At 48.4% G+C, this 22,833-nt stretch overlaps 2 long non-coding RNA genes across 2 annotated transcripts; both read left to right on the forward strand.

Annotated features, from left to right (window-relative positions):
* Window positions 1-2,086: 2,086 nt before the first annotated feature.
* LOC307225436 lies at window positions 2,087-8,598 on the forward strand. Its single transcript, XR_013843009.1, has 3 exons — window positions 2,087-2,166; window positions 5,671-5,803; window positions 8,487-8,598. It is a non-coding gene; the product is annotated as an uncharacterized lncRNA (long non-coding RNA).
* Window positions 8,599-11,383: 2,785 nt separating this feature from the next.
* On the forward strand, window positions 11,384-18,098 carry LOC307225426. The gene is made up of 3 exons (XR_013842999.1): window positions 11,384-11,449; window positions 13,162-13,308; window positions 17,894-18,098. It is a non-coding gene; the product is annotated as an uncharacterized lncRNA (long non-coding RNA).
* Window positions 18,099-22,833: the final 4,735 nt, after the last annotated feature.

Here is a 22,833-nt window from a genome sequence, read left to right on the forward strand (position 1 = left end):
CCTGAGCAAAGCGGGATGTCCCCCTTTACCCAAGCCTTCCCTGCGCAGTAGGTTTTCACGCAGAGAGGGGAGGCGTCAGATGGGGGTCAAGAGACTACTCTGCTGGGGAAAGTTTAAGGACCGCCCACTCTCAGATTCTGCTAGTGACTGAGCAAGACATGGAATTGAGGCTTTCTGCAATGTAAATGCTTCACAACAATCATAAAGCTTTTGAAAAGACCAGTGAGGGATCTTGCCTGTTCGCTCTCAAGCAACCACCTGATAGGCACAATAGCAATCTGAGAACATGTCCAGAGGAGGGCAACCAAAATGGTCAAAGGCCTGGAAACGATGCCTTATGAGGAACGGCTAAGGGAGCTGGGCATGTTTAGCCTGGAGAAGAGGAGGTTAAGGGGTGATATGATAGCCATGTTCAAATATATAAAAGGATGTCACATAGAGGAGGGAGAAAGGCTGTTTTCTGCTGCTCCAGAGAAGCAGACACGGAGCAATGGATCCAAACTACAAGAAAGAAGATTCCACCTAAACATTAGGAAGAACTTCCTAACAGTAAGAGCTGTTCAACAGTGGAATTTGCTGCCAAGGAGTGTGGTGGAGTCTCCTTCTTTGGAGGTCTTTAAGCAGAGGCTTGACAACCATATGTCAGGAGTGTTCTGATGGTGTTTCCTGCTTGGCAGGGGGTTGGACTCGATGGCCCTTGTGGTCTCTTCCAACTCTATCATTCTATGATTCTATTCTATGAGAGTCCCTCCATATCTTCTGCAAATTGCTCTGCAGCTGGCACAGTCCATTCCTCCTCTCCACGCCCTCGGAAGGCCCATAGTTGGCCATAAAGGGGCTCATCCCCGTGGACACATGTTCAGCGTTGTTATACGCAAACTCAGCTAGTGCCAATTTCTCCACCCACCCAATCATTCTGCCTCTCACTGACGTCGCAGCGTAGGTACTGCTGCAATATGCCATTCGCTCTCTCGGCCTGCCCGTTGGTTTCTGAGTGCGTAGCCATCGAGAAGCTCACCTCTACCTACAGCAGGCTCATGAGTTTACGCCAGAACCGCAATCAGAGATGACCCTTAATGGAGTTCCATGCAGCCTAAAAATGTGATCCACAAACAGCTTGGCTGTCTCCTCGGCTGACACCACATGGGAGCAGGCCACGAAGTAACACATTTTGGTCAGTAGATCGACCACCACCATCACAGCTGTCTTTCCCCTTGACTTGGGCAGATCTGTCATAAAATCAATGGACACCACCTCCCAGGGCCTCCCCGGTGTCAGTAAGGGTTCCAGTAACCCCACTGGTGCAGTTCTTTCCCCTTTGGCCCTCTGACACCTGTCGCACCCTCAGACATATTCCCGTACATATTCCCGTACATTATGCGGGAATGTCTTTAGGTTCATTCCAACCAAAGTAATATACTAATATAAATGGATTAGTTGCAGGTTTCTTCTTCGGGAAATTAATCACCTTATCTAAAAATCTAATAACTGCTTACCATCTATAAACCACCACCCCGTGTATGACACCCCCTATTTTGGGGACACAAAATTAAGAAAATGGGGGGAGATTGCCCAGAGTTGTTGAGCTTTCTTGGGGGGGGGATTGCAAAAAATCACACACCCGCAAGACTGACAATGGCAACTGCATGCATCGCCAAACCCGCCAATTGTCTGTCCGCTTGCTGCCAGCCGCTGCCCAATTGCCACTGCAACAGCCAATTGACAGCAGCCTTTGCCGCAGCCACCAATCACCCGCCTAATTGCCACAGAAAAACTCCTGCTTGCAGCAGCAACCAATTCCCCCGTCCCAACTCTGCACTGTCCTTTTATAAAATGACCCCCCCATTTTTGACATTATTTCATAAGAAAAAATCCTCGTCTTATACACGGAAAAGTACGGAATGTCCTTTGGATCATGGAGACATTTCCTTCTAGCCAAACATTTCTGAATAATGAGCATCTGATGTGATGGATAAGGCTGACAATTTTAGGGAACATCATAACTCAACACAAATTGAACGCTGTTCTATAGCATAGCTCTCACAATGTATTCTGAGGGTCATAAGGTAATTCTGCCATCCTATATGAAAGACTCTTTCAGATCTCTGTTGGAATTTGGGGTTTTCTGTTCACTAGCTCTGAACACTGTATTGGTGAGCTTTCTTGGTGAGTAAATGTTTCTAAAAACATTTGTAGAAGAGTGTAGAGATTAAAACAAGGGTCAGCAAACTTTTTCAGCAGGAGGCCGGTCCGCTGTCCCTCAGACATTGTGGGGGTCGGACTATATTTTTAAGAAAAAAAGAAGGAATTCCTATGCCCCACAAATAACCCAGAGATGCATTTTAAATAAAAGGACACATTCTACTCATGTAAAAACATGCTGATTCCCTGACCGTCCGTGGGCCGGATTTAGAAGGTGATTGGGCCGGATCTGGCCCCCTGGCCTTACTTTGCCTACCCATGGATTAAAATGAAGAAAATGGCACATTCTAGGAACATTTAGAAAGGTGAGTACAGTGGTACTTCAGGTTATGAATGGGATCTGTTCCGGAGGCCCTGCCGTATCCCAAAAATTCTGTAACCAGAGGATCACTTTTGCTCACATGCGCTGCGCTGCAGAGCGTTTCTGCGCATGTGCAAGTGGCAAACCCACTTCCAGGTTTGCCACAGCCGTAACCCGAAGATTCCATAACCTGGAGGTTACACAACACGAGGTATGACTATTGCTGACCCCAGAAGAAGGGATGTTTCCTTCTAAACACTCTGGGAAGCCCAAGAAGAAACTGGGTCAACTCATGAGTGTTCACAATTAAGCCGGAGATGAAGGAAAACCTCAAGGGCATCTATCGTTTGAAAAACTAATTTGTAAATGAAGGCAAAAATAAAACTATGGTTTGATGGAAACAGCCATCACCCTTCAGGAAGTGCAGGTTGCTGAGAGCCCAAAAAAAAGGTCTGAGAAGAAGAAAAAGAAAATGGTGGCTGGCCAAGGAAGGGGGAGATAATTGCTCTGATCAGGACCTTAACATCTAATTGTCTCCTGGGGGTCTGAAATTATGGCTTGGGATTTTTTTTAAAAAAAACCTCTGCATCCTCTCAATCATAATTTGCAGAATGCCTTCCAGGATGCTATTCAGTTTTCCTTAGAGCTTTAACCATGTTAAAGTTTAAAATAGGTCTGTTTTTGCTCCCTCATTTCAGGGGTTTGGACTAGGTGAGCCTAGGGGTCCCTTTCAACTCTACAGTTCTATAAATGCACGATTCTAATAACAATATTTGTTATTATTTGTATCCCACCCACCCGACTAGGTTGCCCCAGCCACTCTGGGTGGCTTCCAATAAATATAAAAGCACAATAAAACATCAATCATTAAAAAAAAAGTCCCTGTACAACTGCTGTTCTTGCTATTATTTTTACAATGCATCTAACATTTGCTGCAAAAAGATGACAAACAAAGCAGTCTGTGTTCATGGCCTTGCAGTCTAACAGACACAGCAACGAAAAGGAAGAGGGAGGAGGAAAGGGGGAAAGCAGACAAACTCGGACAGTCATGCTAAGGTCCTCCTTGGCAGCAGGGTGATTGATTTATAAATTGTGGGAAAGCATCCTGGAGCAGGGAATGCAATGAAGGTTGCACGCCATGCATTGCATAGCCCCAATTTCTTTGCCGTCTAAGATGCATGACTTAGTTCAGAGCAACAAGACTCCTTCTAATCCCATACTAAAACTTCAGCAGTCGGTGCTGGAGGGGTGTTGCATGATTGCTGCTCTGAACTCCTTTTGCTCCTCAAGTATCTCCAGTTGTCAGGGGCTCAGGAGCAGAGGCACAGGGGAAAGAGGAAATGGAGAGCGAAGGGGAAGAATCTGAGGGCAGCGTAGGGGAGTATGAGAGTGGCCCAAGAGATTCCATAAGCTTCTCCAGCGAATCGGAAGATTCCCAGAGGGGGGCGCCGACGGCCAGGGCAAGGGGGGTCCCAGGGGGGACACACCAGAAGCAAGGGGCCAGCAGGGACTCCCAAAGCGAGAGATCAGGACCAGCTCCTCCACCAGAGTGTAGTGGGGGGGAAGAGTCCCATGTATCAGGACCAGCTTCTCCTCCAGCAGGGAGAGAAGATGAATCAGGGCTGGCCACGCCTCTATCGCAGAGTGAGGGAACAGAGGGGAGGTCAGGTCCAGCTAGCCCCCCTGAGGGGGGAAGCAGTGACAGGAGCAGTGTAACGGTTAGGAGGAAGGTTGCCGGCTGGGCGCGCGCGCCAAGTTCAAATGTACAGGCGCGTGGCACAGCAGGTAACCCGGATTGGGAACCAGGTCCTAAAGCCCGCCGGAGGGAGGGGGAAGACTCAGGGGACTCAGCGTCAGAAGAGTCTAGAAAGGACAAGACGCCAGCGGACAGGCGGACCCAGAGGAGGAAAGAGCAAAGGAAGAGGTGGAGCAAGGCTAGAGTCTTAAACTGGTGTCTGGGGGGTGGAGATTCAGACGGAGCTTCAGCGGTCTAGGGTTTAAGACGTAGGGCTGCACGCCGCGGCTTTGAAATCGAAACTGCGTTTCAATAAAGACTTTTGTATATAACAACGGACTGGCATTGGTCCTTTGTGAGCTGGGACCTTGGGCAGCCCTGACACCAGTGATCAGCAGTTTGAGGCTACCGGGAAAGGCCGTGGGTCAGCAAAAGAGCATCTGCTTTGCATGCTGAAGCAAAAGGTAAGAAAGCTAAGAAGAGTTTGGATTCGATATCCTGCTTTATCGCTACCCTAAGGCGTCTCAAGGACACGGGTGGTGCTGTGGGTTAAACCACAGAGCCTAGGACTTGCCGATCGGAAGGTCGGCAGTTCGAATCCCCACGCCGGGGTGAGCTCCCGTTGCTCGGTCCCAACTCCTGCCAACCTAGCAGTTCGAAAGCACACCAGTGCAAGTAGATAAATAGGTACTGCTCTGGCGGGAAGGTAAACAGCATTTCCGTGCACTGCTCTGGTTCACCAGAAGCATGGAAACGCTGTTTACCTTCCCCCTGCAATGGTACCTATTTATCTACTTGCACTGGCGTGCTTTAGAACTGCTAGGTTGGCAGGAGCTGGGACAGAGCAACAGGAGCTTACCCCGTCACGAGGATTCGAACCGCCGACCTTCTGATCAGCAAGCCCAAGAGGCTCAGTGGTTTAGACCACAGCGCCACAGGTTCAATCCCCAACATCTTCTGATAGGGTTAGGAAGGACTCCTGCCTGAACCCCTGGAGAGATTCTGTTAGGATTGCAATAAGTCTCAAATTTCCTGGACATATCCGGAATACTACAGTCAGCAGCAGTGTCCGGGCGTAAATTGGAAAAACGTCCAGGAAAATCCAGACATATGGTAGCAGTGTCGTTTTTGCCAATTTTCCATTGAAAAATAGTTCAAAAATGGCAAAGCTCAACAACTTTGCCCCAAAAAACTTAGCAACTTTGAAATATGGCAACCCTAGTCTGACTGTCCGTTTAGACCCAGTAGTGAGCTCAATGGACCAGTGATCAGAATTGAAAGAAATGTCCCAATCATTTATGTCTGTTCTGTGGTTTGCCGCAGAACTTCAGCTTTTAATATTAGATTCTCCATGCACCCTACACCAGTTCATTGGGAGTTGCTGGTTCACAGGTCACTGCTCACCTGGAAAAATAAACTGTTGTTCTAATAGGTTGTGACTGATGACTGCATTGCCATCACATGCCTCCCCCTGGCAGTCTCTGTATATAGAAACCTGTGCAGAAGGAACGAAAGTTTCCCTTGCCCTGGACAAGTTAATTGGGGAAAGGCAGTGAGACAAAAAGGTAAGTATTTCTCTTTGGCTTTGCTAATCTTTCAGAGGCTCTCAGTGGAGGCAAATGCACATGAAAAGTTGGAAGGGAAATGGATGGGTCTCCATCGGGAGGACGTAATAAACTGGGTGGGTTTTGAAATTTGCAGGGTTTGCTTGCCAACAATCATGGATTTAAAGAATCGTGGAGTTGGAAAACATTGTTTGATCCAACCCCCTGCAGTGCAGGAGTGTTAAGTTTTACTATATCAGTTTCAATGTTATATAATAGATTTATTAAAAAGCTGTAGTTATTTGATTGCAATTCCTCCCAGGTGCTTGGTTGGTGAAGATTGGGTTAGAAATATCATGCATGGATGTAGAAGTAAGGCAGGGCATTTAGACGGCACAGCAGAAGTCACAGAGGAAGAAAAGGGGGGTTGCTACTTAATAGGCTGCTTTAGAAGGTGGTTAATAAATTGGTTGTGTTGTTGTTGTTGTTGTTGTTGTTGTTGTTATTTATTTCATTTCTATACTGCTTTATGTTTTTAAGAAAAACCTCAAAACAGTTTACAGCATATTAAGCATTAATAAAACAATCCAGAAAAGCATTTCTGAAGAAAGTCAAATATAAAGTATACAGTCAAAGCAAGATCGTTAACAGGACACTAAAATATTATCTTAAAGATTTCAGAATAAAACATTACAAAGGAGGTCACCTACAGAACACAAACAAAGTTAACACACAAAGAAATCTTTAACATTTCAAAAGAAAGCATTGCTAAGTGAAGTCAAATATAAAATGCACATTTAAAACAGCATAGTTAAAAAGAGAATAGAATATTATCAATAGCACGACACTGCTGTTTGGCAGGCACAAAAAGATAATCATTAGTAGTAGTGATATTTTTATTGTTTCTCGGCGTTTCTACCAAGTCATGGCTAATACTTGTTGGGAGACAAATTTTCTCTCTCTGAGCCATCATTTTAAAAAACCTGCCTAACCTAAAGGCCAAGATCACATATTGTGGCGGTGAGTTCCATAGGATGATTGTGGGGTGCTTGAAGGTGTGCTTGCTTTGGTCCTAGAAAACCAACCGCTTTGTAAGAGAGGAAGAATAAATCTCTTTATATCCTCTCTGCTCATTGTTCACAATCTCTTAGTAGCCTGTCTAAACTAAAGATATATTTTTTAAAAATCAGCCTCTCCGGTGCTTGGACCTCCTAATCCTCCTGTTGGTGTTATGTGTTGGTGGGCTAAGAGCCATAGCAGAGCAAATGGAAAGCTGTAGAGAGCAACGGACTGGCAAAAGTGTGTGTGGCGGAGGATTATGTTTTTATTTATTGCTTTTTTAAAACCCCGCCTTTCCTCCATGAAGCTGCATATATCCTCACAACAACAGCCTCTCAAGCCCAAGCACGCCTGCCCTTTGGAACTTCTTCAAAACAGGTACCAAAAGCAAGCAATGATACCTCCAAAAAGTGGTATAAAACATGCATATTCAAGCATAAGTTCTTTTTAAATATAAAATTACGATCAGAGCCAAAATCAAAGCTCTGTCTCTCCCATAGCCTGCATCCAGCCTAAGACTATGCAGCTCCATGGAGAGGCACCAGGATCGCGTTCTTATGTTTTCTGTGGCATCCAGAGAAAGACTAACAGGAGATTTGCAACTGAATCCCTTCACATGATCTAAGGTTAAACACTCACTTGAGTGTTAGCAGAGAACACCAGCAGTTACTTATCAATCTGTTAGAGCTCGGAGAGAGCTTCAGTGTGCTTCCATGGAATTTCCCAGTGTCAAACCCTTCACCAATATATATATACAGGTTTTCTCCATTTCAGGGGTGCCAACTTGAATAAAATATGGTGGGGGCGTAGATATGCCCTGCCCTGCATAATTGATCACATGATGCAATGCGCACACACCATTTGAATGGGAATGCCCATCAACTTTATGGGGGCCTGGCCCTCTCAAATATTTTATTGTGGAGGTCGAAGCTCCCAGGGCCCCTTGGAGTTGGCTCCTATGCTCCATTTCAATGTGTAATTGAGCAATTATAAACAGCCCCAGGAAGGGAAAGTGCTCTTATGCTCAAATTCTGCATCCTGTTTCCCATAGGTTGACTACTGTGAGAACAGGGTGCTGAGCTAGATGGATGCTCTTATCTGTTCAGGTAAATCACTGCCAGTAGATCATTGTACTGTAGAACTTCTACTTACAACCGCCTCCGCTCGCGGACGTTCCAGGTTGCGACCGCGGCAAACCCAGAAGCAACCGGCAGGTTTGCCGCCACTCACCGTTCGCCCATGCGCAGGAGCGACGATTGCCGTTCGTGCAAGCGCACAATGGCGTCTCTCCCAGTGTCCCGTTTCGCCATAAGGACGGGCCTCTGGAACGGATTGTGGTCGTGCGTAGAGGTTCCACTATATAGTCTCTTTGAAGCATGGATTGGGGCTCCCTACCTAGTTGTTTATTAAACAATGCCACAGACACATTCAGCGCATCATATACACAACTAATTAATGTTGGTGGAGTTCATTTGGAATGGAGGTAGCTGGCTTCGTATTGTAGTACTTTACAAGGACGTGCTAGGATTTTTACAGCAGTTCTTCCTGCTTAAGTCAAAGCAAATGGCTACCCTCAGCAATGCGGCTGAATACAGTTGCATGAGCACATGAACTTTTCTACCAATCCTTTCGCCTTGCTCTCTAGGTACAGATGGGGCCTCTATCACTCAAGTTCAGGCTTTCTCTTTTGAGGCTCCTGGTCATCTTCCACGAAGATATATTCTTCTGCCTGGGACAAGCCAACCATGAGGGCTTGGGTTCGTTTTGCTTATATTTTGTATTTCTATATTGTTATTTTATGTTGCGAAGCACCCTGAGACTTGCGGGTATAAGGTGGTATACAGGAGGAGGAGGAGGAGGAGGAGAATATATATTTCCATAGCTACCAGTTCAAACTTTCCCTTCTGAAACTAGCTGGTAGAACCAGCCAAGTCAAGTTTTGTAGTTCCTCATTGTATCTCCCTTCCTTTGACAAAACAGGAAAGCGTTGACCTCAAGAGTCAACTAGTTTCATTTTTAGCTTATAATTAACCAGCTCAACTATCTGGTTTGGCCAAGCATGGCAACTACACGAATGTTAGACTATTATGTTTTGCAGCCGTAGAAATCCATCTCTGGTCCCCTCCAGCTATCATTCCTCTTTTGCAATCATGGAAGTCCATCTCAGTCCCTAGGTCCAGGTTCAGGCAGCTACAATAGTTGTCGTCACCATCCAAGGCCCCTTCTTCATGTGTCCCTTCCATGGGAGATTTGGAGGGTGGAAACACAAGAACAATGGATCTTTTCAGTGGTGGCTCCCCATTATTGGGATGTTTTTGCTGGGGAGCTTTGCCTGGCACTAACATTACCCATCTTCAGTCATCAGCCAAAAACATTCCTTATTAACCAAGCATTTGACCTTTAACAATCTGTGGCCTTTTAGAGCAGGTGGGCTGTTCTAATGTATATTTTCTATGGTTTTACTGTCTGCATGAGGTAGGCAGGCTGATAACTCATGTTGTAAGTAACTTTGAGTTGCCATGGCAAATAGATAAAGCAACTACAGTCATACCTTGGATCCTGAACGCCTTGGTACTCGGACGTTTTGGCTCCCGAACGCCACAAATCCAGAAATGAGCTTCCTGCAGCCAATCAGAAGCCGCGCTTTGGTTTCTGAACGTTTTGGAAGTCAAGGGCACTTCCGGAACGGATTCTGCTCGACTTCCAAGGTACGACTGTAATAAATTAAATTTAATAATAACAACTGAATCAAATTTCTCCTCTGTTCTTTGCCCTGTGTGCCTGAAAGAGATTGTAGATGCCAGCTGTTGGCGAAATGAGCCCTTCCGAAGAGCCCAATGTTTTGCTTATTCTTACAGAGAGGGCTTGGAGATCAAATGATGGAAAATCTGCTGCTCCACCTCAAAGCTCCATGAAGGACATTATCGATCGCATTGCGAAGGTAGAATTAAGACTCTCCCAGCTGGAAAAAAATTTCGCAGCCTATCGTAAAGAAATAACAGGATTGCAAAAGAGTAACAGTGCGTTGATGGACAGAATAAGTAAAGTTGAAGACGGTCCAAAAGGTGGCCAAGGTTAGTCTGCTAAATTTTGTTGTTGTTTAGTCGTTTAGTCATGTCCGACTCTTTGTGACCCCCCCCCCCTGGACCAGAGCACGTCAGGCACTTCTGTCTTCCACTGCCTCCCGCAGTTTGGTCAGACTCATGCTGGTAGCTTCGGGAACACTGTCCAACCATCTCGTCCTCTGTCGTCCCCTTCTGCTTGTGCCCTCCATCTTTCCCAACATCAGGGTCTTTTCCAGGGAGTCTTCTCTTCTCCTGAGGTGGCCAAAGTCTTAGAGCCTCAGCTTCAGGATCTGTCCTTCCAGTGAGCACTCAGGGCTGATTTCCTTCAGAATGGAGAGGTTTGATCTTCTTGCAGTCCATGGGACTCTCAAGAGTCTCCTCCAGCACCAGAATTCAAAAGCATCCATTCTTCTGCGATCAGCCTTCTTTATGGTTCAGCTCTCACTTCCATACATCACTACTGGGAAAACCATAGCTTGAACATACGGACCTTTGTTGGCAAGGTGATGTCTCTACTTTTTAAGATGCTGTCTAGGTTTGTCATTGTCTGCTAAATTTATACAGGACTTTTTAATGGGAGATGTTGGAACATAAAATATGCTGTGCTAGATATCAAGAGGGGTCTCCTGTTCAGTCTTTTTTGGATGAATTGCAGCAAGGCTATGGCTTTAATTGCGTAGCGAGTTCCCGCCCCCACAGTGGAAATAATGACTCATGACATAATTGTTAAGGTTAATGGGCTAAATAAGGCCACAACTTTATTGGTTACAGGTGATTGGCTTAGGCATTGGTCCTAACCGACTATATCCAGCTTCAGCCCATCTGCTTGAAGTCTTGGAAGGGTTAACCACCAGTAGGGGGAGTCCTACTGATGCACATCAACTAGGAACTCCCCTGGGGTCACCGTTAGGGGGCGTGCCTTAGGCCCTCACCTCCGCAGGCTTCGGACAGGGCCACGCCCCCTGGAATCCTTTATTGGACTACCCTTCAATATGTGGGGCAGGTGATGGCGCTACCTCCCCTCTTCCATATATGGAACAATACCAATGCCTAACCGCCAATACCCAGAAAGTTGTGGCGATTTGCTACGAGGTAGGTGAAAACCAAATGGCTGGTGCCAATTTGCCAAGTGGAAAAATTCCTACCAACCAAGGTCCATAGCAAGCTCAAGGAAGGAAAACCTTATAGGGAGGGAGGGTGGGGAAAGCAGGAACAGCTGGCAGACAGGAAAGAGGGAGATCCCCAGCCACGCCCTGCCTCAAATAGGGCAGGCCACGCCCCCAGAGCCAGCTGATTGGCTGGCCAGGGAGTGACGCGGCCGGGAATCTCTCCAATCTTGCGGGGCTGGGCTGTGAAGCCCACAACTCCACCTCCTTCGAAGGGCGGAAGTGGCTTTGTTGGGAAACAAACCCTGCTTCCCCTCTGACCCTCCTTTCCTTCTCCAGTGAAAGGCACAGGAAGGCCCTGCCCCGAAGACTGGTTCTCCTTTTCCCGATTTTGCTATAAATACAACAAGAACCCAGAATCTTGGCACAGAGCAGAGGTAAGGCATGAATCTTGGAACTTCTGCACACCAAATCCCTAAGCCTCTGACTTTGCTGCCCAACTTGCATTGCATGCCAAAACTTTCTCTGATGATCTTTAAGCTACAATCAAAACCACACTCTTGGAAGCCATGAGATCCTGCAACAGGTGAACCCCTTTTCCTTTGGTAAAAACCTTGGCCAAGCAAATGTACCCCAGGATCAAAGGGAGGGAGTAGTAGTTGAATTGTGCAGTAGTAATTGAAGAAAACAATGGTTTGTCCGTATGGTAAGGGCATATTGTCATATTGGCAGTGTGTTTCCCCCACATTTTGTGAATCTTTGCACTTTTGTCCATTGCCTGTATTTATTTTCCCTGATTCGAACTATAAAATGGTGGTTTTCTTGAGTAAAAATGAGAGTACTCCTTAATAGTTTTTTAGAAGGGGGGAAAGCACTTCATATTGGTGTTGTTGTTTAGTCGTTTAGTCGTGTCCGACTCTTCGTGACCCCATGGACCAGAGAACACCAGGCACTCCTGTCCTCCACTGCCCCCCGCAGCTTGGTCAGACTCATGCTGGTAACCTCGAAAACACTATCCAACCATCTCGTCCTCTGTCGCCCCCTTCTCCTTGTGCCCTCCATCTTTCCCAACATCAGGGTCTTCTCCAGGGAGTCTTCTCTTCTCATGAGGTGGCCAAAGTACTGGAGCCTCAGCTTCACAATCTGTCCTTCCAGTGAGCACTCAGGGCTGATTTCCTTCAGAATGGAGAGGTTTGATCTTCTTGCAGTCCATGGGACTCTCAAGAGTCTCCTCCAGCACCATAATTCAAAAGCATCAATTCTTCGGCGATCAGCCTTCTTTATGGTCCAGCTCTCACTTCCATACATCACTACTGGGAAAACCATAGCTTTAACTATACGGACCTTTGTTGGCAAGGTGATGTCTCTACTTCTCATATTGGTATTCGTTATTTATTACACACACAGAGAGAGGGCTTTTTATTAAGGTTTATTTATATGGGACTATGGTAGCTGATAAGGACGTTGGTGGTGCTGTGCGTTAAACCACAGAGCCTTGGGCTTGCCGATCAGAAGGTCGGTGGTTCAAATCCCCGCAACGGGGTGAGCTCCCGTTGCTCGGTCCCAGCTCCTGCCAACCTAGCAGTTCGAAAGCAGATCAAAGTGCAAGTAGATAAGTAGGTACCACTCCGGCGGGAAGGTAAACGGCGTTCCCGTGCGCTGCTCTGGTTCGCCAGAAGCGGCTTAATCATGCTGGCCACATGACCCAGAAGCTGTACGCCGGCTCCCTCGGCCAGTAAAGTGAGATGAGTGCCGCAACCCCAGAGTCTGCCATGACTGGACCTAATGGTCAGGGGTCCCTTTACCTTTACCTATGGTAGCTGCTAGCCAGAAAATATAGCGGAAGGGTTCAGGAAAGGAGAAGGGATGTTGCTAAGTAGCGATAAATGACAATAATCCTCACCAAAACTAGCTGGTGCCACAATTTACTTCCTTTCCCTGCTCCACTTCTCTTCCTGCTCCATTGCTCTTTTAGGGTAAAATGCCGATTCAGGGAAACTTGGCAGGGGTGTGTGTCACCTCTCCTGTTATCCCTCAGAAGTGATTGTTTGTTCAGATGCACAGAGGGAATAAGAAGAACTTTGTGGTATTCACGAGGCGACCGTCTGTTCGTTGGGCTAACCGACTCCTTTTCCTCGTTCTCTCTCAGGTCAAATGCCAAGCCTACGGCCCAGACGTGCATCTTGCCACCATTGCCAATCGTGAACAAATGGCCATTGTGGCCAAAGAACTAGCTAAGCGCGTTCAACCTAAGCATCAGGTCTGGATTGGGATGCACAGGATAAAAGGTGGCAAGGTGAGTAGAGGCAGCCCGTGATTTTTGCTGCTATCCTGGGCGGTGTGCTCAGGGGCGGGGCAAACCACCCATAGGGACGGCACGGCACATGGGGGCTGCACTTGTGGTGGCGAGCCTCCTGAGTGTGCAACAGTGGTGAGCCTCCCGGGCCTACAACGGTACAACGGTGCAACGGTGGTGAGCCTCCCGGGCATGCGCCACTGCCAGCAAGCCTCCTGGGGAGCGCTGCTGTGGCGAGCGTCCCAGGGAGAGCAGCACAGCGATGTCACCCCCCCCCCAGGGATGAAACCCAGGGCGGGCCGCACCCCCACACCCCCTTCCCCCGCTAATGGTGCATCTGCCACTATCCCCTCTTTGGTATGAATGTTAGAGGGACAGAGGTCCTAGCTTCCTTTACATTTGGCATCTTGTTTCATTTTTCTCCTTTAAAACAAACAAATTACCGTATTTTTCGCTCTATTGGACGCAGTTTTCCCCCTCCAAAAATTGAGGGGAAATGTGTGTGCGTCCTATGGAGCAAATGCAGGCTTGTGCCATAGCCGCGCGCAACCCCTCCGGCAGGGAGAGGCTTCTTTAGCCCTGCGCAGCGTCTCCCGGCAAGGATCCATCTGCCTTGCCTTCTTCCATAGCTGCGCGCAACCCCTCTGGCAGGGAGAGGTTGTGTGCAGCCTGTACGCTGCTCTTTGGGGCTGGGGGGGGAAAATATTTTTTTCCTTGATTTCCCCCCCTAAAAACTGGGTGCGCCCTATGGTCCGGTGCGCCCTATGGTGCAAAAAATACGGTATTTAGTTTTTCAGATTTTACCAATTTGCAAACGGTTATCAAACAGCCAACAAAGAAAGAGAGATTCCGGGGAGTCTCCTGAACTTCCCTCCTCCCCTTTGTGGGTCCTTATATTAACCTTTTCCTCCTGCATCTCGTCTATTAATCCAAAGCTATGACATCTCTATGACACCCAAAATTTAACAGTAAACTACAAGTGTTATTCCAATCCTACTAATAATTTTAATCGTTTACAATGGTTTTTAAGGTAAATTAGATACTTTCCCCGGACACTCTGTCCCTTTCCCCCACCTCCGGCAAAAGCCCCCTTTTATCCCTCCTAAAAAGAATAAAGACACAAAAGTCTTCTTTTAAAAGTATTAAGAAATTTACTCACATTCAGTTCACGGTTGGATCCCTGAAGACAGGTTTTAGCTTAGAGCAGGCTTCCTCAACCTCGGCCCTCCAGATGTTTTGAGACTACAGCTCCCATCATTCCTGACCACTGGTCCTGCTAGCTAGGGATCATGGGAGCTGTAGGCCAAAAACATCTTGGAGGGCCAAGGTTGAGGAAGCCTGGCTCGGAGTTACAGAAGAGGGTTAGAGTTCATCCTGTATGGGAATGAGCCCGTGTCCTGGTGGCTAAGGGCCAGCAGACAGCAAAATACATCAGTATCAAGAGAACATAGCATCAAGAGAAGGGAGGTGGCTGTGTGACTGGCCCTTTTATGGGGTCTTCTGGGGTCATGCCCACCTACATGGTCACACGCTGAGGATGTGACACGAAGTCCTACTGGCTGTGGAATAACACCCTCCTGTGTGTCCACTTTGGGCAAACAGGAAGTGTTGTACTTGACATAATAATAATAATAATAATAATAATAATAATAATAATAATAATTTATTTATACCCTGCCCATCTGGCTGGGTTTGCCCAGCCACTCTGGGAGGCTTCCAACAAAAGATTAAAAGCACAATAAAACACCAGTCATTAAAAAATTCCCTAAACAGGGCTTTCTTCAGATGTCTTCTAAAAGTCAGATAGCTGTTTATCTCCTTGACATCTGATGGGAGGGCATTCCACAGGGCGGGCACCACCACTGAGAAGGCCCTCTGCCTGGTTCCTGGTAACCTCACTTCTCACAGGTAGGAAACCGCCAGAAGGCCCTCAGAGCTGGACCTCAGGGCTGAACGATACGGGTGGAGACGCTCCTTCAGGTATACTGGGCCAAGCTGTTATGCTTATGTTACACCCCACACTGTCTCCATTCCATGTTGGTGAGACCATTGCCCGCCTAATATTTTCCCCAAAACTGACTATTGTAACTCAGCAAATCCTTATATACTTTGGAAATCCATATGGGTTTTGTCTTGTCTTTTACTTGGGCAGATCCAATGAAAGAGTCTGAGTCAGGGATGAGGAGGTAGAATTGGACGGTGCTGCTTTCTCAAAAAGACACTGACCCTTTTGCTATCTCTACAGTTCCCAAGGTGGAGGTGGGCAGATTTTGCGTCAGCTGACTACATGCCTTGGGCAGCTGGGGAACCGCACGTTCGGAAAAAAGAGCACTGTGTAGCGCTGAACGCTGAAAGTAAGGAGATTTGACCACCTTGGTGGGGTTTAGAGAACATTTCCTCTTAATTGCAGTCTTCCAATTCTTCTTTCCTGCCCTCCCTATTAAGGCAACCTTTTGCAGATAAGCACAAGCTTCCCCGCATAATTCAGAATGTTCTTGGGCAGCTGCATTTGAAAATTGGGATTTTGAATTGCAGTAGGAGAGTCCTGTCTCAGAGCCAGCCAGCTGACAAAAAGAGGTGTGGCAACCCTAAGTCTTCAGGACAGAGCAGGACGGGTTGTATAGTCCACAAAACAGATTAGCATTCACATAGGGCTTGTCAGGCTGGATCTAGACACGTCAAAGAAGCATTTCAGTTTAAAGCATAAATTTAAACAGGGGAAGGAGGTAGAGACAAACAAGACTCCACATCGCAATCTGATGGCAGGGTGTTATATCGCACATACAACACATATAAATAACTTTTTTTTTACCAGTCTAGCTGAGTCCTCAGTTGCAAGAAGAGCTTTATTTGAGCCAGGACACAGTCTCAGAACCTGTCTGCCATATGAGAAATCTTCCTTACTCATATCTGGCACCAGTGAGGACTTCCTTTCCCCATGCTTGTAAGGTAAAGGACCCCTGGATGATGAAGTCCAGTCAAACATGACTATGGGGTTGTGACGCTCATCTCGCTTTACTGGCCAAGGGAGCTGGCGTTTGTCCACAGACAGTTTTCTGGGTCATGTGGCCAGCATGACTAAGCCGCTTCTGGTGCAACAGAACACCGAAACCAGAGCAGCGCATGGAAACACTGTTTAACTTCCCACCCGAGTGGTACCTATTTATCTACTTACACTGTGACGAGCTTTCACACTGCTAGGTTGGCAGGAGCTGGAACAGAGCAACAGGAGCTCACTCCGTCGTGGGGACTCGAACCACTGACCTTCTGATCAGCAAGGCCAAGAGGCTCAGTGGTTTAGACCACAGTGTCACCTGCTTTGAAATGAACCTTTGTGTGTGCAGCACACCTTTTCTCTTTGGTAAACTTTGCTGTATTACTAATATTGCAGAGAGCCCAAATTCTGATATAGCAGGGGTGGCCAACTCCCAAGAAACTGTGATCTACTCAGAGAGTTACAGACTGCCAGTGACATACCCCATTTTGGGGGGTTTCAGGGGTTCAGGTCATCGAAGTTGGGGTACAGAGCTAAAATGTTGAACCAAAGTAGGGGAGCCAAAGTTGTTGAGCTTCTTTGTGGGGAGCCAGTGATCTACCACAGGTGTCCTGTGATCTACTCTTAGATCACAATCTGCCCATTGGATGTGCCTGTGATATAGCGTGTATACCAGATTGATTGCCACTATTGATTTTAGGTTGAAAATCAAAGGGATCAGATATTAGATTTCCCCCCGCCCCCATCATTTGGCAAATGCACTACCAATGGTTTTTTGTTTTGTTTGTTTATTTGTTTCTTTTTAAGAAAAGCTGTTGCCAAAGAGCAGAGCTCATCCTTCAGAGTTTGGCCTGTGCTCTGGGTGGCATATATCAATTTTCAGTTCAAGAATAAAGGGGTGTCTCCATCAGTCCCTGTCATCTGATCATGCCCAGAGTCCTCTCCTCCAGCAGAGCTGAAATTAGAGGTACAAGCAGGGCAATTAAATGCTTGATACTTCAATAGTACATGCACACACCCACACCCAGATTTTAATGCACCTCTAAAAGGGATGTGGGTGTGCTGTGGGTTAAACTGCAGGGCCTAGGACTTGCCGATCAGAAGGTCGGCGGTTCGAATCCCCGCGACAGAGTGAGCACCCGTTGTTCGGTCCCTGCTCCTGCCAACCTAGCAGCTCAAAAGCACGTCAAAGTGCAAGTAGATAAATAGGTCCCGCTCCAGCGGGAAGGTAAACGGTCTATCCGTGCGCTGCTCTGGTTCGCCAGAAGTGGCTTAGTCATGCTGGCCACATGACCCAGAAGCTGTATGCCATCTCCCTCGGCCAATAAAGTGAGATGAATGCCGCAACCCCAAAGTCAGTCACAACTGGCCCTAATGGTCAGGGGTCCCTTTACCTTTTTAAAAGACTAAAAAAGAAACCTGCGATGTTTAAAGAATTTGGAAAGTTCCTTTTTAAAGGTTTTTCTTGAAAACACTATGTGCTCTTATCTGTGAGCCACATGATACCATCTGTATCATTTTACCAGCTGTGATAAATAGCACTGTTTCAGTAGGGAAAACCTGGTGACATTTGTTTCTTATTTCTTCCAGACCTTGCTCTATGGAATGATAATAAGTGTGAGGAAAAGTTTCCCTTTTTGTGCCGATTTTCATTGTACTTGTAGCAGTTTGCCATGGCTTTCCAAACAGCTTCCATGAGCCCCACGCATTGAATAACAGGGTTGGCTTCGAGTCTTTTCCTTCCATGGGGGCCCAAGCCATTGTCCTTGCTATGTTCCAGCACCTTCGCCTCTTACCTGCCTGGCCTGTGTGTGACACACCGACAAATAAACTCTCTTTCAAACACATATGTGACTCCGGTTTTGTCTCTGCCTCCTTGAATCTAGTGATGGCACTGCTGCTAATACTGGCTTACAAAAGTTCTGGCATGTCAGGCTGAGTCTCAGTGTGTTCAGCCCATCTGCTGGGGAAGGAAATCCGTGTAACACCAGTGGAGAAGGGGGGCAGATGGGGGATTCGGAGAGGAGGCTCCAAGACTCTTTGCCAGAAACCAGCGGGGAGAGCACAGGCACACCGCTGCCCACTCCCTCCCTGCGCAGAAGACTTCCACGCAGGGAGAGTAGGAGGAGACTTGGCGTCAAACAACTTCTTTGCTGGAAGAGATTCAAGAAACGCCCACTGACGGATTCTGCTAGCGACTGAGATAGCCACAAAGTGAAGGGCTGTCCAGACAGAAAGGGTTCAACCTGGTAACCAAGCCAAGGGTGGCAGCATCTTATGCACAAGCAACCCCTAGAACCATTACAGCAATCCGTCAGTCCCCGAAGTTGCTTGTGCGCAGCTCAAGAGAGGCAGCACAATGAGCCAACCCAAGGAAACCGGAGAGACAGGGCAAGCAGCTGGAGTGCAAAATCTGGTAGAGAGGAACCAAGATTTGGAACATCAAGTGGCCCTCCCTACTGGGACCCTCTCCGGCATCCCTCTGGAGCCTTCCCTCCACCTCTAGCTCTGATGGCAGTTCCCTGACATCCACCTCCCCCCCAGGACCCCCTCCACCCCCGGCCCGACCTTCTGATCCAACCTCGTCCCTTTCCTCGGCCGACGATACGGGGAATCGATGGAAGGAGCTGTCGTCCTCCTCAGAGGATTCAAAACCCGCTTCCCACCCGCTCCGATCTCTTCCCGCGATCTCTTCTCTGACACCTCCCCTCCCTCCTCTTCTGAGGCAGGAAAACCCACAAAGTCCTCTTCGTTGTCTGTGGTTCCAAATTCTTCCTCCCAGAATCTCGCTAGTGGTTTTGGTTTACCTGGGAACCGGCTGCGGAACTCTTCCACCAAATACCCATCATCAATCGCCTCAGCAGGAACCCACGTGTTTTCTGACCTGGGTTCTCCCTCCCAAGCTACCAAGTACTCCACCTGGCGCCCTCACCACCTGGAATCAAGTATTTCCGTGGCTTGGTTGTGGTGTTCCCTCTCCTCTACCCACGGGTGGGTGGTGACTCCTCCCTCCCGCCCGGAAATTCCTGCCCCTCCCTGTACGGTGAGAGTAGGGACCTATGGAACACCCGATGTATCTCCATGCTGTCAGGCAACTTGAGTTTCAATGCCACTGGGTTCACCTGCTGTGTTACCTCAAAAGGCCCCAGCCACCTCGGCTGCAACTTCTTGCACCCTCCCTTTAGGGGTAACCCTTGGGTTGACAACCACACTCTGTCTCCCACCCATATGGCCTCCCCCTCCCGACGGTGCTTGTCTGCCTACCTCTTGTAAACTTCCTTGGCCCGCTCCAAGTTCATCTTGAGTTGCTGGTGCAAGGCCTCCATTTCTTCTACAAACTGCTCAGCCACGGGTACACTCCACCCTTCCTCCCCCCCTCCCCGGGAAGGCCCTGGAGTGACTCCCATAATTGGCCATGAACGGGCTCATCCCCGTGGACACATGTTCAGCGTTATTGTACGCAAATTCAGCCAACGCTAGTTTCTCTACCCAATCGTTCTGTCTCTCGCTGACGTAGCAGCGTAGGTATTGCTGGAGTATAAGGTTCTCTCTTTCCGCTTGTCCGTTGGTTTCTGGGTGCCTCGCCGTCGAGAAGCTCACCTCAACCTGTAGCAAGCTCATGAGCTTCCTCCAGAACCTGGAAGTAAATTGTTTCCCGCGGTCCGAGATTACCCTCGAGGGATCCCCATGCAGCCTGAAAATGTGATCCACAAACAACCTTGCTGTCTCCTCTGCCGTCACCGCATGTGAGCAAGCTATGAAATGGCACATCTTTGTCAGTAGATCGACTACTACCATGACTGCTGTCTTCCCCCTTGATTTGGGCAAATCTGTCATAAAATCAATGGACACCACCTCCCAGGGCCTTCCCAGTGTAGGTAAGGGTTCCAGTAACCCTGCGGGGGCAGCCCTCTCCCCTTTGCCCTCTGGCATCGGTCGCACCCCCATACATACTCTCGTACATCTTCCCTTACCTTTGGCCACCAGAACTGCCTGGTGACAAGCAACATGGTTTTGTGTTGACCAAAGTGCCCCGCTGTTGGGTTGTCGTGGAGCTGTTTGAGCACCCTTCCCCTCAAGGTCTCCCCCGGTACATACAGCGCCCCCTTATAGTACAGTAGCCCTTCCCTTGCCTCAAAACCTCCCTGGTTTTCCCTCGCTTCCCGGAGTTCCCTGATTTTTGTTTGAGCGAATTCATCGTTGCGAGTCAGCTCGGCTAGTTCTCGTTTCTCACTGCCTTCACCTTGCCTGGGTCCATAGCTAGGCCCTTGTCTGACAATTTGTACCCCAGGAACTCAACCTCTCTGGCGAGAAATTGGCATTTTTCCAGCTTGACCCACAACTGATGCTTCTGCAGTCTCTGTAGCACTCCCCTGATGTCTCTGACGTGTTGCTTCTCATTGTCTGAATAGATCAAGACGTCATCCAAAACGGCTACGCTGTTCTTGTACAGCAGGGGCCCCAACACGTGGTGCATGAATCCTTGAAAGCAGGCGGAGCTCAATTGTAATCCAAATGGCATGACTAAGTACTCAAAAGCCCCCAGGGGGTGAACATGGTAGTTTTCCATTCTTCCCCCTCCCTTATCCTAATCAAATTGTATGCCCCCCTGAGGTCCAGTTTGGTAAAAATTTTCTCCTTCCTCACCCATGTCAAAATGTCATCAGTCCTGGGCATTGGGAAGGTCACGGGCTCTGAGACCAGGTTCAAGGCCCTGTAATCTATGATTAATCTGGGCTGATTAGTCTCTTTTTTGTCCACAAAGAACACCGGACTGCCCCCCAACGCCTTTGATTCCCTTATGAACCCCCTCTTCAGGTTCTTGTCAATAAACTGCTGCAACTCCTGCATCTCCCGCTCGGACATGGCATACAGCTTACCCACCGGCAACTGAGCCCTTGGGAGTAAGTTGATTTGGCAGTCAAAGGGCCTGTGGGGGGGGGTAGTCTATCTGGCTCCTTCTCACTGAAGACCTCCTTCAGGTCAGCATATTGTGGTGGCACCTCCCCCTTTTGTTTCACAGCCACCCCAGCCACCCTGGCCACCGTCATTCTTGGGTTCTCCCCTCCCAGACAATGTCCTAAGCAGTAGGCTGACCCAAAGGTGACTGACCGCCGATGCCATGACACTACCGGATCATGCAGTGCCAGCCAGCTCATTCCCAGTATTATTGGGGGTCCTGCCAGAGTGGCCACGTGAAAGGCAATGGTCTCCGTGTGCCTGGAAACCCTCATTCGCATTGGTGGGGTCTGCTGTGTCACTTCCCAGAAGTTCCCTGCCATCAATGGTGGTCACTTGCAATGGAAAATCTAGAGGCAACAGGTGGAGTTGGTGTTCCAGAGCAAAGTCTCTGCTGAAGAAATTACATGAGCTGCCCGAATCCAGCAGTCCCTTAACCTTAACGGGGTTCCCATTCGGGAGTTCTAGCACCACTTCTATGGCTATAGCTGCCTTGGGGGGGGTCAGGCTGGGGCACTTCTATTGGTTGCTGGCCTGGCTGCTGTCCCTGCTGTTTGGCAGCCAGGCGTTGTCGTTTCCCTGTGCCTGCCCTTCCTCCCCCTTCTCGTCGCCAGCAGCCCCCACCATCCCTTGCCAGGCTTTTCTTTGAGGGCAGACCTTAGTAAAATGTCCTGGTCGTTGACAGAGGAAACACTTCTTGGTAGTTTTCCACTCCTTTCCCTCCCTTTTACGACCTTCACTGGAGTTTGAAACCTCGCTCGCGCGTGCCCCATCACTTTCCATTGGCTCCACTGCCTGGGAAGGCTGCCTTGGTATCTCAGGAATGCAGTAGTCATGGAAATGTTCCCCTCTCATCTCCCGCTTCTCCTGAGCCCGCGCTTCCTGGTGTACGCCGATCGCCAGCACAGCCTTTGTGATCTCATCCAGCGACCGTGGTTGGGGCGCGCGGGACAGCTCGTCTTTCACTGCGAGGGACAGACCCTCCTCAAACAACATTTGTATCGGTTCAGACTCCAGATCCCACCCTAGCCAGTGGACTAACATCGCAAAACGAGACCAGTAGTCTCTAACGGACTGCTCCCCTGCTTGCACCCCATCTGTTCCCGCCGAGTCACACTTTGCTCTACCTCGCTGGAGTACATCGCATCCATCGCCTGGAGGAATTTCTTAAGGTCCTTCAAGGCATCATTTTGCGTCGCCATCAGGGGCCTGATCCATTCGCATGCCCCATCCTGCAGATGCCCCACGATATAAGCCACCCTTTCCCCTGTTAGGATATTTCCATTCCACCTTAAAAGGGAACAGGCCTTGTGAGTCACAGAGTCTGCGCATTTCCTGTTCACAGGATGTTTATGTTTTGCTATTGCTTTCGTTTCTCTCTCGGTGCCTGAACACACTAGCAGGCGGTCATGTTTTTCTTTGTTCTGACCAACGCTGAATAAACTTGTAAATATGCTCTCCTGCTGTGCAACTTTCGCTGTGTGAATTCTGCTGATAGAGTGTGCATCAGCCCAGGAATGTGGCAATCTATTTCTGGAGCTCATGTCGCTAATTTCTGATACTGTATCTAC

This window comes from Podarcis cretensis, assembly GCF_951804945.1.
Source record: "Podarcis cretensis genome assembly, chromosome: 10".
Classification (NCBI taxonomy): Eukaryota; Metazoa; Chordata; class Lepidosauria; order Squamata; family Lacertidae; genus Podarcis; species Podarcis cretensis.